This window comes from Pezoporus occidentalis, unplaced genomic scaffold, assembly GCF_034315485.1.
Source record: "Pezoporus occidentalis ecotype Australia unplaced genomic scaffold, CSIRO_AGI_Poc_V1 ctg63, whole genome shotgun sequence".
Taxonomy (NCBI): domain Eukaryota; kingdom Metazoa; phylum Chordata; class Aves; order Psittaciformes; family Psittacidae; genus Pezoporus; species Pezoporus occidentalis.
Window position 1 is genome coordinate 1,984,182 of NW_026915977.1, and position 18,287 is coordinate 2,002,468.

Here is an 18,287-nt window from a genome sequence, read left to right on the forward strand (position 1 = left end):
TAATTGTGAGCAGCCCTGATTTCCACACACAAGTTCTGGAAGGGAATATGACCTTCTGTCTGGCACCTTTTTGTCCTGTAGTTAAGCGAAGGGATTTTTCAAGCTATTCTTTTGCCACGTGTTGCAGAAAGTCCAGTTGCCTGGGGTCAGCATTCTCTATTCCATCCATTCCATTTCAGGCATCATATCTATGTGCCTGAAAACACAAGTTTCAGGCATACAAATATTTCATAAGAATTGGTGATGTCTGAAAATCCTACATCATGTTTTTTAAGGTAAAAAACCTCAACATAATACAAGTGAAATCAATAAAAACTATCAAAAATATCTTTAAACTCCTGAAAGAGCACTAAGAAAACCAACTTGTTGTTTTGCTTTACTGTTTGCTTTTAGTAATGCCACATTTGTTTATTTTTAGTCTAATTTTAGGGTTTGGATTTTTTTCTCTATTAGCTAATAACATGCATTCATAACAATTTGCGTGATTATAATTTGACTTTAATTGTCTCTATAGTGCCCTGAGTCCCTTGGCAGAAAGGACGCTTCTAAATATAACTCTTTATATTATTGATATGCTTTTGTAATTTCCCATTTTCCTTTTGGAAATGCAATATTTTAAGCAATGAGTTGTAAGGAGAATAAGGGGTGGTGGTGCATCTATTTAATTAACTTCCCAGAAAGAGAGAAATCTGCCTGAGATTTGGTCACTTTTGATTTTTACTGTATCACAAGAATTCAACAGTCTTATCTATCACAGAATGATGTCACCAATACTTACCTTCACTTAGTTGTCTTTTAAATCCACCTGAATACTTCTTTCTTCAGCTAAAAGTCCTCAAAGATATAGGGCAGTAGTTAAACAGTGTGTGTCCTAATTTCATTCTTTGTGGCTAATGAGGAATATTTGATTGTTTTCTTGTATTGCTTGTCTGTTTTATTGCATTCTCTTACATTAGATCAGCTCTGCAGCCACTTCAGCTAGTTTGAAAGAGAGTAAATGTAGGTAAGATATGGGTGTAAGCCAAGATAAAACAACGTCTGCATACCTATGAAGTTTCTTAGGTGGGTTTTGAAATCAGAAGTGATTTGCATAGAGCTCAAGCTAGGCTGATATCTGTACCCAAGCTAGGTAAATTGCGGGAACTCTGCTTTTAAGGTACCTGTGTGTCTCTTCCAGGCAATGACAATTGATTTGTGTCTTCAGGTACAAGGAATTATCATGTTTTTTTATGATATTAATAACTTGGAACTTAATTTAATTTCTTCAACCAATATCAGAATGCAAACACTAATGCACTTTGTAAACCTTAAGGCTTAATCAGAGGAAGCTGATATAAGTGGTTACAGTTGTTGCTTTTCTTTCAGGATACTACCCAAACCAAGCTGTTTTCTATCTATAAAACCAGTGAGAAATTGGGATGTTGCAGGAGGCAGCCAGATTTGGATTCAGACAAGTTTTGCTTTGCCTTTCCGGATTTGGTCAAAGCCAGTCTTTGGTACTGAAACAAAAATAAATATTGAATAGTCACCTTAAAACAACGAATACATAAAAAATAATCTTTATTTGCAAAGTTCTAGAACACACTGCAGCAGTGAACAAGATATACATATTAATGGTTTGGATATGTGAAATATTAAATTCTGGGTTTGCTTGTTAAAACGCATCATATTAATGGAATACCCTTTTCTTTAGGTCAACGTAAACCACTGTGATGTTTCCCAAGTCTGGATGCTATAAAAATACAAATTGCTTCTGGTCCAGACCAAAACCCCATTTAAACCAGAACCCTGTTTGCAGTAGTGGCTAAAACCAAATGCTTAGGGAAGCATGATATAATAAGACCAGTTTATACCAAGCTTTCTGTAAACGTACTTCCAGCTCCACGTACTTGCATAGACACCACCACTGGGTTGCATTTAGTGATTTAGGTATTTTTCTTCCGTGAAGTGGTTCAGACTCCCCTTGTGCTCATCTAAACCTTTACAATCTACAGAGACTCAGTTCACTAAAAATATTAAATACATACTTAAGGTATTTTTATCTAATTTCTCCTGCAAAATGTGTTTTGTTGCATATGTGGAGATTAATTCAAAATGATTAATTCAAAAATCATGAAAAACAGGAAAGAAATTGATCAGGTCTGTGTTTTGCATGTTTCATTTCTTCTACAAGTAGGGCTGTTTCTGCTTTTTCTGCTACCATTTTACTTAAGTATCAACAGTTGTAATGCTTTTGGTACCTGGGAAGTGAAGATATATATAGGTATATTTTAATACAAACATGTGAACATGACACAGGGAACAGATAAGCTAATAAAGTTACAAAATATAATGGAGCTAAACAACAGACTTTTACTATGACCGTTATGTACATTAGATATCTGCTGAGGATTCAACAGAGAGAGACACTTCTATGTCATCAAAAATGTCCTTTCCCTAGTAAAAATAGCCTCTACCATTTTCTTCACTGCTGCAAGAGCTACATGTGATTCAGCAGACTTGGAGCCCCGTTACATCATCTAGCATCTGTGTCTCTATCTAGTTGGCAAGGTCAATTTGTTTCTACAAATAGATTTCCCTCAACTACAAGGGGCAATCAGCTCATGAATTCCCAGAGGTTTGGTTCTTCTTGCTTTCCCTTCCCTCTTACACAATTCCAATTGGGGATGCTATTAAGCATTATGAAGTTAACCTTCTGGTGTAAAGTGATATTAGCACTCAATTTTCACCCATCCTTTATGTGCTTTGGTGCTGAAGTCCTTGTTATAGTCAGATTGTCTTCACGGTATTAAACCAACTCTTGGATGAGTTGCAATCTTTATTATATTTGAGTATTGAATGGAAGGCTGAATGATGTTTAAAACAGCTTGAGAATATTCATGTATAGCTATTACAGCTGAGTTAATCTTCTTTGCAGGTCAATCTTGCATTCCCTTGTCTTTTGGAGGAGTTCAGAATTAATAACCATCTCTTCTTTGTCCTGATGCTTGCTTTTGTTTACCCTAAGTTCAGCCTAGAGCAGACTCTTGTGCTCATTAATGTGGTGAAAATCAAAATTGCCTGCTTTCTGTCTTCTCCAATTGATATATCTCTAAATTGACTGCTTGAACTTTTATTTTATGAAGCACCAATGTATTCAGTCAATATCATAGAATCATAGAATCACAGAATGGTTTGGGTTGGAAGGGACCTTAAAACTCATCTATTTCCAACCCCCTATCGTAGGCAGGGACACCTACCACTAGTTCAGGTTGCTCCAAGGCCTGTCCAATCTGTCCTAAGAGCTATCTACCAAAGAACCATGATGCTTCAGACCGTTATTTCAGATCTCCACCATTGCTGCTCTGCACAGGAACTTATCACTGCTCTCAAAACAGCAAACTGCCAGACATTGCTTCCTCTGTCTCAGATCTCTGTGCATAAAACATACAACTTTGAGAAATTAAAGCACTGAAAGATGGGCCTATCTTTCAGTTTATTTATTAATTCTCTACAGAATTGAAGGTGAACATCTGCAGGCTAATATCAAATGCCTCATACGTTTGTTTCCTCTTTCCTTGCCCTGCTCTCATCTACTTATTTTGTGGATAACAGTAACTGCTTCTTTAGGTCTTACACCCCCGTACTATGTAGTATGTAAATTGTTTTTTTACACTATTGATGGGTTGGGCTTTTGTAGTCCACAAAGAAATCCAATGTTTTCCACAGACACTTATTTTGTTTTATATTTAAATTAACTTTTTAAACTATTCTATTTCTTAACTGTCAGTGTTGAAGGAGAACTACCAAACTGCATGCTTCAGCACATTTCTTTTCTGCAGCTAACACAAGTAATTACAAGAGGCATTAAAAAAGTTTATTTTAGTTTATTGGTTCAGTGTTTGTTCATTTTTCCATCAGCTGAAGTGTAGAGAGGATCAAAGCCATTTTAGTAAAAAAGCATTCATTTAGTACTGCAGCTTTAAATAACCAGTATAGGGCAGGCATAGTACAAATGGATTATTTTCTTGGAAAACTAACAGTCTATGGAAGTCAACATCATACTCCATTAAAACTGCAATGTTTAGTATTTTGTTTAGCAAGAACATTTCATTAAAAGAGATATTTGAATTTTAGAATGAATAAGGGAGAAAATCAATGTAATATTAATTGAGCTCAGTGCCACTTGTTTTATCATTTGTTAAAGTTTATTCACAATTAAACTGTATAAAATAAGCAATTTCATATATATTTATAGGGTTCACTAACTTCTTCATTTTTTGTTCCAGGGAAATGGTTGGAATATCTCTTAGAGAAGCACATGTAGAAATAAGATATAAGATGTTAACGAAGATCAAGAGTAATATGAAATAAGTGTTTGACATTTAATCTTCTCCCGTGTAACTTGGTTTCCTGACATAACTCCACTGACTTCAATGAAACTACATCAAGTTACAACAGCTGGCTCCAGGCAAATGAACATAAAGTCCTTTCAGAGCGGGGTAATGGAAGTCCACCCTTTCCAAAACATCAAACATCTAATAAAACACAAGGAATAAATCTCCGACTGCTTAGGTCCCATAATTCATAGTGACAGCTCATGTCAGGAAATAGTTCAGTTGCATCAATGCAACAGTAATAAGTCTTTAGAGTACCAAGAGCTGGGGTATTCAGTATGAAGAACCAGCCTCATGGAGCTGTGCAAAGCCAGGGTCAGTGTTAGATGGTGTTAAAAAATCCCTTCCATTCCTGAGAGTATAGTATAGAGACATTCAAGTTAGGTCTGGATCCAGTAAGGCCATGTTTACATCTGATCTAAGAAGCTTTGTCAGACTTCAGCTGGCTTCCATGTGTTTGCAGTGTTTGTCAGCGCCAGCTAGATAACCCACCTGTGGCTAGCAGAAAGTTGACTGCAGTTTCTTCTTCTCAGAGCATACTTTAACCTTCCTCTCTCTTGGCAATGTGCAAACCAAACATAATAAAAACTAAGACCATATGGCTAGGAGGTAATGCCTTTAATTGGGAGCTTGCATATGGCTGCAAAAATTAATTAAAATCATGCTAATTCTGCAATAAAAATCCTTGCTACAAGGTAAAACACTGAGAAGAGCACATAAGAAAGTTAAGGTAGGATGGTTGCAGAAGTGCTTCTGTGATTCTTCACATTAGGAACTGGGCTTCTGTCACCTGATTGGAGATTGATCTTGGGTAATTTCTGTGAAATCTCTTGAATACCTATCTGATCACACCAATAAACATTTCTGTTTATTCACACTTCTTGACTGCAAACGGAATCTTTAGCATACGTGGAACATGGATGGTGCTGTGTCTATGCAGTCCTAGCAAATGAACATGGAATGGAATGGAACAAGAATTAAGATACTGCTCCAGTAATATCTTCATTCTGTTTGTATGCTTGTTCAAATAAACATTCAAAGAACCTTAGGACAAACTTTCACACAGTGAAAAAATCCACTCCAAGTTATGTTGCCAAGGGATTATTCTCTTGAAAAGCCACATTTTCCCACACTTGATGAATTTCCAGAAAGCTCTGAGAAAAGCACTAGTATTTGGTGGGCAATATTTCCAATGAGGTACATAGAAGGCAGCTTTACATCAGTGTAAAATCTTCTGTGTAGTTCTACTGCGTGAAGCTCCTTGCCCTTTTTATAAGAGCGATATGCTTGCTGCTTAAAAGTCTATCACATGTTAAGAGAAAATGGTCAATATGCTATATGTATATATTTTTTGTTAATTTAACGTGGTTACAAACAGAAATCCGCTACAGATTTGATGTGCTAGACCTATGGGTTATAAGCATTCTATAGAATGGGAATAAAAGATATCAAATTTTCTTCTTGCTTTCCCCTTGATCTTTATATCAGTCATGCTCCCTGAAATATGGAAATATGGTCAGGGAAGCTCTGAGTGATCTGCTTAGAGCCCTTGAAGCTACTGGCTTCCCTGGCTCTCTGCTCTGCTCCTCTGTGTCAGGATGTTGCCTCCCAGCAGAGCTGACAGAACAGCCTGCATGTGTGATTGTGTGCAAAGTCAACCAGTTTAGCTTAAACTCACCTTTGCTGGCCATTTAAACTAAGTCATCAGTCTTCACTAAAACAAATGACAAATACACATCATGTTGAAGCAGCTTTTACTGTGAAGGCTGAAAGGAGTAACAGGAACCTGGAAGGGCAAGGGAGAGTGCAGTAACGTTCAAACGTCTGACAGCTCCTCAACCTAAGACTCTTCTTTGCCCATTCTATCTGGTTCCATTTGATTAATTACATTTCATAGCATGTACCTACTGCTCAGAGGAGAAGTGAGATCTTTTATTTCCTCCATCTTTTCCTAGTGTGTCATAATACAAACATTACAATAAGAGGGACCTTTCGCATCCCTATTGATCATGATCATCTCAATCTAAGCCTGAAGGCTTTGTTTAAGGAAAGCTACAAACTGCTGTGGAGTTTCACTAATAAAAATCATGGTGCTCTGAACCACACCATGAACTACACCATTTATCTCCACTCTAAAGCTTGATGTGCTTTTAGAGCATTCCAAAAGTGAAAGAGTATCTGACTTTCTACCCACATCCAATGGGAGATGCTTTGTTGTGACATGGGAGTATCACAGGGTGTGATTAGTACATATGTGGTATGGATGTGTTATTTGTAATGTGGAGTGAACTTACAAAACTCTTCATAAATGTAACGAAACTAGAGGAGAGGACAGTGCTGGCACTCGAGAATATTTAAGATACTATCATAATGGCTTTATTCTTTGCAAAAGATGTGATTCTCTATGCAAGACATATGTAAACTTGAAAGTACAGCAGGTTGTTATTTCTTCTTGAAGCCCTCCAACCAGACAAGTTTTTGCAATTAAGAAAGCAGGCAAAATTTGGTAAGAACAGAATATTCCAAGTAGGTAAAAACTTACTTGTGCCATTCAGAATTTTCTCCTGGACTTTATTTCATTTTCTAAAGTTAAATTGCACATTTGATTACAAAGTTCATTGAGTGCTTCCCAATGAAGGGAGACTGCTAGTGTTAATGGCATGACATATAAAATAGTTCGTGGACCTTTTTCTATGAAAGAATTCCACACTTGTTTGAGATCCAGGGGCCATGCATTTTGGATCCAGCTCCTAATACAGGAGCGCCTGAGTAACACAGAATATATTATTTTGCCTTTTATGCCTCAGTTTCCTACATTTGCCAAAAAACTATTCTGACAGAAGGAGAATGCATCATAGTCTAGGTTTTTAATGGAGGTGCAGGGAGCTGAAATACAGACCTCAGTCCTGATATCATCAGAATGTGTCAGAGAATTATCTGACACAGTTAGATACCCACTGATGTGCTCTATAGTGCCATTACAGGTGGTTTAGAAACTTTTAAGCACGCATTGTAATGAATAGGTCAGCTGAGTTGACTAAAGTTGTGCTTGTATAAGCGGGGCCCTAAACCCCATGTCACGGTGAAGGCTTCTAGTTCACATCTCTAGAGCTTTCTGCTGTGCCACCTCAAGTCCAAATACAGAATGACAGGACTAGAAATGCTTTAGGATATGTCACAAAAGTCCATCATTTAAAAATGGGAAAATAAGAAAGTAACAAGAAAAAACAAAATAAATATAGAGATGAAACAAATAATGAATATAATCCCTTGTCATAAGCCACTCAAGATGTCCATAAGATCCTGTATAGCTGGACAAAACTCTGGCTTAGAATTGACTTCCAGTCACAACAAGATTTTGGACAAAACCTTTGCATTTTCCTGGTGTTGATGCACCATTTCTCATTATTCTATTTCCACAGATCTGTGATACCCCTAAAATTACCTCTTATCCATCCATTTATTCTGCTTAGTATTTTATTTGCATTTCCTTCCATTATTGACCCTGTCACTTTTCTTTCACTCCAGACTCCCACTGTTCTGCTCAAACTATTTATATTCTAGACCTTGGTTACACTTCAGTCCATGACTTATTTCTGAATTAGTTACAATCCCCAACACATTATTCAATCTACTCCTTTCTTTTCTCAGCATATTATCTCTATCAGAATTCATTTCTCCCACTCAGGTTTTCATCAGCTGTGTAGGTCAGGGTTGACTGATCTTTATTCACAGTTCACAACCCAAACCCATGAAATAACCCTTTTTTTTTTACCTACTTTTTAAGATATTAATTACTTTTAATAGTTTACATACTTTTTTGTGTCCAACAATCTTTCTTGATAAGACAGCATTACCATGGTCACATGTTATTTGAGATAGGCTGGAAACTAAGCAGGAAATAGTCCTACCGGTCAGCTGTACCTTCAGCACTTCTCCTTACAGCTGATCCAGAAAGATGCAGAGATGAGTTTCGTGGATGCTTGTTAAGTAGTTATTCCACTGGGTTTGCACCTCCCCAACAGGTATTAGTTTACTATTAGTTTACTGTGGTTTGGAAAAATTCTTTTTCATTCATTCCCTTTTTGCCAAGTAAGGACTATTTGGAATAAACTATATTTTTGTAGTCCTGATGGAGGTGCTTAGTGGGCCAAAATAATGTGTCTTTTGTATTTTTTAGGAAGTACATTCCCAGAACCAGCCTTTAAAGGTTAGTGCATACATCCAGCATCTGAGCTTTGGTAAAGTGGGGAGAACTAAGCATGACATACAGAGATTAATAAGCTTTAAAACAGTCCTTAAAAAGACAAAAGTAGGGAGGACTTAAAGCCATCCAACACCTAAAGGGGACGACAAGAAAGATGCGGAGGGACTTTTTATAAGGGAGTGATAAGCAAATGGCTTTAAGTGAAAGAGAATAGATTTACGTTAGATCTTAGGCAGAAGCTCTTCCCTGTAAGGGTGGTGAGACCCTGGCACAGAGTGCCCAGGGAAGCTGTGGCTGCCCCATCCCTGGCAGTGTTCAAGGCCAGGTTGGACAGTGCTTGGAGCAACCTGCTCTAGTGGAAGGTGTCCCTGCCCATAGCAGGGATTTAGAACTAGGTGGTCTTTAAGGTTCCTTCCAACCCAAACCATTCTATCATCCTATGGTTTTGCAGTAACCTGCATGAAATCAGATTTGTAATCAGCGTGTTTTCTTTCCTTTAACTGACCTTTGTGTCTGTATTTCAGAACATTGTTTACTCTGCCTGTATTATGCTGTCTGGTTTTATAAATGGATCTGTTGTGGTAAAGTATCAAATGTTGGTTTGTTTGTTGTCTTTTTTTCTGAAATCTAGACAAATTATGCCCAATGCTTTCACCTTCAATGGGTTCAACAAAATCAATTCAGTTATATTGGTAATGTACTTTCCACCATTCGGCAGGCATCTAGGCCTGAATTTTAATGAAACCAATACACTGTGTACAGGCTGCTGCATGAGTAGTAATAATACCCTGCACTTATACAATAACAATTCTATTTACTAGGCAAGATACAAATGAAACACCCAGAAAGTAATACCAAAATATATTAGAATTCAAAGATATTTTTTCAAGCACCATTATAGCTGAAAATACAGTGCACCGTGATGCTTTGTTGTTCTTTTCTCCTTCAGGCCCGCTTAAGTAGACAGCTACAATAAGTTTAGCTACTCTGTATTGGTGTGAGCTGTTGCACTGAACGCACGATGACACGTAACCAAGACAATCTCTAGGTGCACTCTGTACTGTTTCATGCATTGCATAGCATATGGAAGAAAGCAAATCTGGAATTATCAGTCAGCAATCAACGAAATACCCAAATCTGGAACTTTTCATACCACCTGTGCTAGTACAAAAGAGCTAATACCAGAACAACACTCTGGTCCCTCATCTGTACAACTGCATCAACTCCTATGGTCTGTATTGCTGAGCCCAGAGTCCTGCAGTTATATAGGGTTCATCCAGCATCATCAGGTCTAATATCAGAGTCTTCAGGTGCTAAATCTGAACACTTGCAGGAAACATTTTCCAAGAAAACCCCAACAACATAAGATGCTGGATGTCTGGAAAAGATGGAGAGCATCTCCTCTGGCACTAAGGCAGTATTTTACTGCTGAAAATAGTAATTTGCCACCAAAAGTGGAAGTATTGGCAGGACAATGAATGTGTGTGCTAAGCTGAACTAAATATCTCCGAAAAGATATCTATATGCTTATCTCATCTTCTAGTCTTAATGTAGTTATTGAAAAAAGGCCAGTTTATAAGATTTTGGTTTATTTCACATGGTTTCACAGAATCTTCCAAGTGATTAAGGGGAAATGCTACATAATATTGTAAAGACTCTGGATCCAAGGCATTGTCAGATGGTACCATCTGCACTCTCCTGTTTTCTACTGCCATTGCTGTTGCTGTTGTGTTTATTATCCTAGATCAGTTACTTGCACAAGATATTGGGCACCCTCTGGTCAGTACAAATATTCATTTTCCTTGTTCTCCTTTCTCTGCCAAATCTTTCTGAACAACAACCCCTAGTCCCTTAAGTGTTCTATTAACTGTGTACAACTAAGAGCAAAACTGTCATTGTTTTAGCTTGGAGTCCATGTTACATGATCAACACAACGTAGTGTGATGTCATACTGCTGTGAAATACCTTGACATGATGATACTTCATAGCAAAGCATCCATGTTTACAACTGTATCCCAAGAAATAGTATGACATAAACAGAAGTCCTACAGTACATTTCATCCTAATTTAGAACACAGATTTTCCACACCACAGCTTTTCCCTTGACATGAAAGTCTAAGTTTTACCAGTTTTAATTAATCTATCTTGAAAGCCCCCACTACATTTTCAATTATTATTATTTCCTCTTTGCCGGTGTTCTTAGAGCTTTGATTCTATTCCTGTTCTTATTTCACTGGCTGTATACTGCGTAGAAGGGTGATTCTGTGAATTGTCATAGTCTACTTGAACGAAGGTACAATGATCTATTTCTTCTGTGAGTTTGGTCAACGGCCTCTGCTAACACTGTGGGAAAGCATCAAAAACACAATAGGAGATGAGTTCTCAATGAGTCTTTACAAAACTCTCTTGTCAAACATGTTTTCTTCTTTATTAGCACTGTAAATGCTTTATGTGTGGAAAAATCACTTTGTACATTGCTGTAGAAGAGCTTGGTTGAAAATGTATAATGAAATATGCAAACAATTTTCCAGTCAAAATAGCAAAAAAATGCACCTTGTAACTGTTTATGTTCATTTTGTCAACACCCAATTCAGGATCCTTTGTGCCTGAATTCAGGGAACCTGAGAACTTGTGGATTCATTGGCAGCTGTGGCTGTATGAAGCACAGAAAATCTAAGTTTAAGAATTTCAACCATTACATACACAAATACAAGGGTTACTACAGTTAAATGACACAAACTTCAAATTGTATCTGAAGCATGAGCCTAATAACAACGGGCGTTGTATTGATTTAGGTCTGTGCTGCCCAGTAAGCTTAAAATTCCAGCTAAAACTTCCTTTGTTAGTCATAATGTGAAAGTACATACTCTGTTGTCTAACAAAGGTTGAGCTCAACTGCATCCTTACTGGAGAAATCAATAGGGTAGTTCTGCTCTAACTTCAAAGAGATGAAAATAAGAAAAGATGTATAGTATGTTGCTTTATTTTCTAACTCTAAACTGGCCATTAGATTTGGATGGAATTGGTCAACAGGCTCTGAAGAGCCTGAAGAAATAAGCCAGACACCCAGAGATCTCTGTCTGCTATGTATTTCATTGCTAACAAACCATACTACAAACCTGGAACTGTGTCTTCAGCAAGTGTAAATCTATTTATCAATACTGCTTCTGTTAAATTAAGCTGATTTTTGCCTGTTGAGATCTGAGCACTTTGATAATTTCTGTTAGAAATACCTTTTCTGTCAGCTTTGTTGTACCTTAATCAACATTCAATTTTCCTTACATTCTCTAGGGCAATAATGAAGAGAGGAAGATAAATGAAGCATAGGTTCTGCAGCTCTGTTAGAGAATTTTAAGAGAGGGTTTGGTCTGATTTATTCAATATTGCGTAACTGTATAGAAAATATTCATCATCCTTCAATACATGGTATCAAGGTGTTCTTAGAGATCTAAAACCACAGTAACAACTGAGTACCCAAACTGAATGCAAATGAACTGTTATCTATAAGGATCAAGGGGTAAAAGGGGGTAAAACTATATGTTAAAGAGATACCAAGAAGTAGATAACATCTGTAATGTTAAATGAGCAGGTTGTGATAAAAGAACTGATGCTTAGAGAGTTATTCTTATTATTGAAAACAGTTTCAAATTTCACTTTTTGGTTGGCATTTTGAATAGAGACTCAAGTTAATTAAACATTTAAACAGTCAATGCCATTTAAACATTTAATGCCACTAACCATGTAATAGGTGATATAAACAGGCAGTGTTTACCAGAACTAATTTTGCCAAAATTAACTGAAGGTTTTGGAGGTGGTAAAGTGTGTTTAGGAGAATATGTCATTATGAAAAGCCAAGTATTAAACTTCACAGTGGATGACTGATATGGCTTTTACATTAAATGAAAGCAAAACAGAGCTTTAAAAATTATAGGAAAGAAAAGATCTGCAGTGTTGTTAGAATTTTATGTGAAGAAACAGAGGGACTATAAAGAGGGCATTGAAAGTACAAATGGGAATATTGAGGCAGTACTGCTGAGGAATATTAAGATAAACAGAAGAAGTTCTTTAAATATGCTAGAAGACAGAAATAGGAAAGAAAAATTTAAGAAATTGAAGGAGAAAACAAAGCATGACAGTGTGAGTTGTTGAAAATGAGTAGTCAAGTGAAACACACCTTTACTAGGAGATTGTCATCAATATGGCTGTGCAGACCTTGGATTTCCACCTGCTTTTGGAACCAAACTGAAATAGAGCAGTAGAATAAGAAAAGGACACACCTCATAAGGATCCTGTCTGTGAAAGATTGCGTTCAAGTGTGGAGAATGAGCTCAGAACACATGTTTGAAGGGTTTTCTCAGATTAAGTTGCTGATGGCTCTAAACGGTTATCACCTCTGGAAATCACCACTTCTTGATTTTACAGATTTAAAAATTGCTGCTAAAAGAAGGAAATAGAAAAAGGATGGAAAACCCATGATGATTATAGCTTTCGAGGCTAGTTAGAGGTGGTTTAATATAAAGCTGAGGATTTCTTATCCATCTCTGGCAGTGCTCAAGGCCAGGCTGGACAGGGCTTGGAGCAACCTGCTCTAGTGGAAGATGTCCCTGCCCATGTAGGGGGTTGGAACTGGATGAGCCTTAAGAACCCTTCCAACCCAAACCATTCCATGATTCTTGTCAAAGTCAAAAAAGACCCTTTGCTTAATTCAGTCCCTTAAACTTGTTTTATTCATTCTTGCATTTCTTGTTGAAGAAGCTGCTATTGACCACTACTGGATATTCATCTTTACTAGATTAATTATGTTTCTGTTTATCTATGTGAACTAAAATGAGAATTTAACCCCTGAGATATAAAAGCTATTTGACTGTAGACAGTACTTGTGAGTTTTTTCTTCTCTGTTTTTGTGTGGTTAGTAAGCAAGACCCAGGGCATTGTTTCTTTCTTAATGTGCTGATTTTTCTGGATGATGGAAGGAGGAGGCATGACATTTGCAGTTTAGAATTATGCATGCCTGGGTCCTTTCATTCTTGTAATAGTGAGTGATAAAACCAAAGCACGTTCTTTCCTCTTGGTGCCTATTTTGTACATAATGTATCTGTATTATGTGATAATCAGCACATCTCCCACTTCATTATAATATATATAGCCAGGAGTTGCACGAGTTCACATACTCTGTTATATTCAATTTATCGTCTTGTGGAACCCTCAAGAGTGTTGCAAAGTCTGGCTACTAGCGTTCTTTGGAGTATATATTGCCATGAGATGGAGATATGCTGACTATTCAGGAAAGAAAAAAGTATATTTAAAAGCAGCAGATATCATCACAGAAGACTGCAACGAAATAACTTTTCAGCATTTGATCAGGAGAGTCTAAAGCCAAAGAATTTTAGGAAAAAGCCAACAAGGGCAGCTCATAACCTTAATTCAGTAGTATCCTGGCAAAGGTTAACAATATACTTGATACTAAGGGAAATGTGGTAAGAGGTTGACGAGTGAGCAGGCATGCTAATGGAGATACATAGAGTACATTAGGGGTGGGATTGTGGAATGCAGGTCTGACTGAGTTTTTAATAGAGAAACTCTATTAATTACACAATTAAGGAAAAATATTTATTCAACAATCTTTGCATAAATGTATTTGTTTGAAAATGAAACATTCATAGAATCATAGAATGGTTAGGGTTGGAAAGGACCTTTAGATCATCTAGTTCCAAACCCCCTGCCATGGGCACAGACACCTCACGCTAAATCATATCACCCAAGGCCTCATCCAACCTGCTCTTGAACACTGCCAGGGATGGAGCATTCACAACCTCCCTGGGAAACCCATTCCAGTGCCTCACCACCCTCACAGGAAAGAATTTCCTCCTTATATCCAATCTAAATTTCCCCTGTTTAAGTTTTAACCCGTTACCCCTTGTCCTTTCCCTACAGTCTCTAATGAAGAGCACATCCCCAGCATCCCTGTAGGCCCCCTTCAGATACCGGAAGGCTGCTATGAGGTCTCCATGCAGCCTTCTCTTCTCCAGGCTGAACAGCCCCAACTTTCTCAGCCTGTCTTCATACGGGAGGTGCTCCAGTCCCCTGATCATCCTCGTGGCCTTTCTCTGGACCTGTTCCAACAGTTCCATGCCCTCTTTATGTTGAAGACACCAGAACTGCACACAATACTCCAGGTGAGGTCTCAGGAGAGCAGAGCAGAGGGGCAGGATCACCTCCTTTGACCTGCTGGTCACGCTCCTTTTGATGCAGCCCAGGATACGGTTGGCTTTCTGGGCTGCAAGCGCACACTGAAGCCGGCTCATGTTCATTTTCTCATCAACCAACACCCCCAAGTCCTTCTCTGCAGGGCTGCTCTGAATCTCTTCTCTGCCCAACCTGCAGCTGTGCCTGGGATTGCTCCGACCCAGCTGTAGGACCTTGCACTTGGCATGGTTAAACCTCATGAGGTTGGCATCAGCCCACCTCACAAGTGTGTCAAGGTCCCTCTGGATGGCATTCCTTCCCTCCAGCGTATCAACCGAACCACACAGCTCAGTGTCATTGGCAAACTTGCTGAGGGCGCACTCAATCCCACTGTCCATGTCAGTGATGAAGATGTTAAACAAGATCGGTCCCAACACCAATCCCTGAGGGACACCACTTGTTACTGGTCTCCAGCCGGACATCGAGCCATTGACCACAATTCTTTGCATGCAGCCATCCAGCCAGTTCTTTATCCACCGAGTGGTCCATCCATCAAGTTGATGTCTCTCCAATTTAGAGACAAGGATGTCGTGTGGGACAGTGTCGAACGCTTTGCACAAGTCCAGGTAGATGACATCAACTGCTCTGCCCCTGTCCATCATAGAAGGCCACCAAATTGGTCAGGCAGGATTTCCCCTTAGTGAAGCCATGCTGGCTGTCACCAAGCACCTTGTTGATTTTCATGTGACTTAGCATGCCTTCCACGAGAATCGGCTCCAAGATTTTGCCAGGCACAGAAGTGAGACTGACTGCTCTGTAATTCCCCAGGTCATCCATTTTCTCCTTCTTGAAAATGGGGTTATATTTCCCTTTTTCAGAGGTCAGAGATCTCAGAAGAGGTGATATGGCTCAGTGCAGAGACAATCAAGGAAATATAGACTTTATTTTTGCCTTTGCAACTAAACTTCCATGTCACTGTTGGCATGGCACTTTTATTGCTCTAGTAAACAGCTCTTCTCAAAATAGACTGAGAGTACTTCAGGAATGGGCTGGTCCTTATTATATATTTGTACTTCATATCGGCAGTTCTGGGTGTTGCCCAGATGTGATTTTACATCTTCTGAAGTGTTTGCAAACTGCGCAAGACCAACCACTCATTATAACACCATTTTTATTTTGTAGTTATTGCTATATTATTACTCACAATAATACTAGCCATACTAGAATATATTGTGTGATAGATGATGCTGAGAACTTGAAAATACTACACACTGCAAGTGGTCCCTTTGACTTAGTGGACCTATCAACATAGCTGTTGTTTATTATGAATAAAGTTAGCAGCATCTGATCTACTGTAAGCATCTACTACTATCATCATACCTACTATATGATCTACTATAATAACTTTGTTTGACTCCCATGTTAGTTATATGCCTCTTAGGTCAACATTACCCTTTCAAAGAATGCTTTAAGGAAAAAAGGCAGTAACAAAGAAATTTTCACATACATTAACAGACATGGTGGCCAGGAATGTTTCATTTTCAAACAATGTATTAACACAAAGAGCAGAAAAAGTTATTGTCTCTGTACAGGACTCATTCTTTTAGCAATTATAAACTTGTGCAGCGTAATTACAGAGAAATGCTAGAAAATAGATATCACAGGTAGGTCATGAACTATATTAAGCCAAAAGATTTTAAGAAAGCCGGTATAATTCTGCCCTGAGCATCTCATTGCACAGGAAGTTGTGCAGGAGACTCACCAAGAAAGCTCTTCATTCTGAATAGACTGAATAGACTGTAAAATGTGAGTATTTGAGGAATGGGATTTCGGAATGAAGGAAACTTGGTGGCCCATCCAGAAACTAGAGAAACTATGTGTGAGTTACAAAAGCTGTAAATATTATGTTTAGTATAGTTAATGTCAAACCTTCTCAAAGTCTGAAGGAGGGGGAATCCAGATCTCTCCTTCAGTCTGCTTTCTGTGCTCTAACCTGGTAAGCTTGCTATTAGCGAACAGCTGGTCTGAACAAGAGAAGCTCCTTTTCTCCCCTGACCCTCTTCTTTGGTATTTTAATGTTTGAATCCAGCCACTTCAATCTGAGAATCATAGAATGGTTTGGGTTGGAAGGGACCTTCAAACACCATCTAGAAAAGGGGATTTTCTTTTCACCAAACACTAAGGAAAGGCCCTGGTTTGGAGAAGCACAACACAAGTCTATCTTATCACATACTTGTGCCCCAGCTCTAGTGTAAGGACACAGAGAGCAGAGCACAGGAGGAAACCTAATTGTTCATCCTGCTGATACCCCTGGCATCATGTCTGTTAGTAAAACGTGGTGTCAAAGCACAGCAGCAACTGATCAAGTTGCAAAGACATCATCAGAACCACAGACAAAGTCTCTGCCTCTTCATGCTGGCAAATAAACTATGCTGTTTCCGTTTGGCCCAGAATACAATAGATGTGCTAAAACACACCCTTTGATAAAGCCAGTTTATATTCATTGTGATGGCATCTGTAGGCTGGAGTTACATATCACACCTAAAGTCTTTCAGATCACTTCCTTCTTAGTATGCAATAATGTTCCTTCAGATGCTTAAGATCCTATCTAAAAATTAAATGCTGGATATTGTGCACCAGTCTTGTGGGAGATGGAATATTTTTGCTTAGAATCTGTGCTTATCAGTCTCAGACATATTTTATCCTTTACGTGTGGTGTCATCTGATACATCCCAAAATTATAGCGTTGTGGAGAGAAACAGAAATTTTATTTCATCTTTTTTTTTTTTTTCCTGCAATGATGCAAGGAAGCTCTGACCAACTAAGGTGTAAAGCTTAGAAAAATAACAATTGAGGAAGAAAGCTCCAGCTCCATGGGGACAGAGCAATATTAAGCTACATCTTGCTGAGCGCATAGCGAAAGCAAGCTAAAAAAACCAAGGTGCTGTGATGAGATGACTCATTTTGGACACAGATATTGCAAACAGTGGGGAATTTAATTGCCTTGCAATTAAAGGGTGAAGGCACAGAGAGGGTGATGGCTTCTATTAGGTAGGAAGGCAGCTCTGTGTCCAATGATTCACTCCTAAACCCCAAAGATTTCTGATCATTTGTGGATGTCTGCTGGAGAATTAATATGTAAACCCAGGAAAATTAATTCAGATTATAACAATGAGAAAAGTTCCCTCAAAGGATGACTTAAATATCTACCATACCATATGAAGCAGATAATGTTTCAATATAAAAACTTCCAGTGATTTCCAAAACATAGTAATTTTGCCACTGTAGTTATATAAATGAGTTTTAGAAATTAACTATCCTTTTTTTTTTTCCGCCTTCATTCTATTGGCAAAACAGAGAATTCTCCACAGAGAACACTAACAGCAAATACTGCTAAGTGAAACGTGATATGTTAGAAGCCGTTTCCCCAGTAAATAACTGAGGATATCCAAATAGAATCAGTGAGTTGTTAGAGATATAGCACGCTTACAGAAATGTCACTTCTAGTAAAATGTATT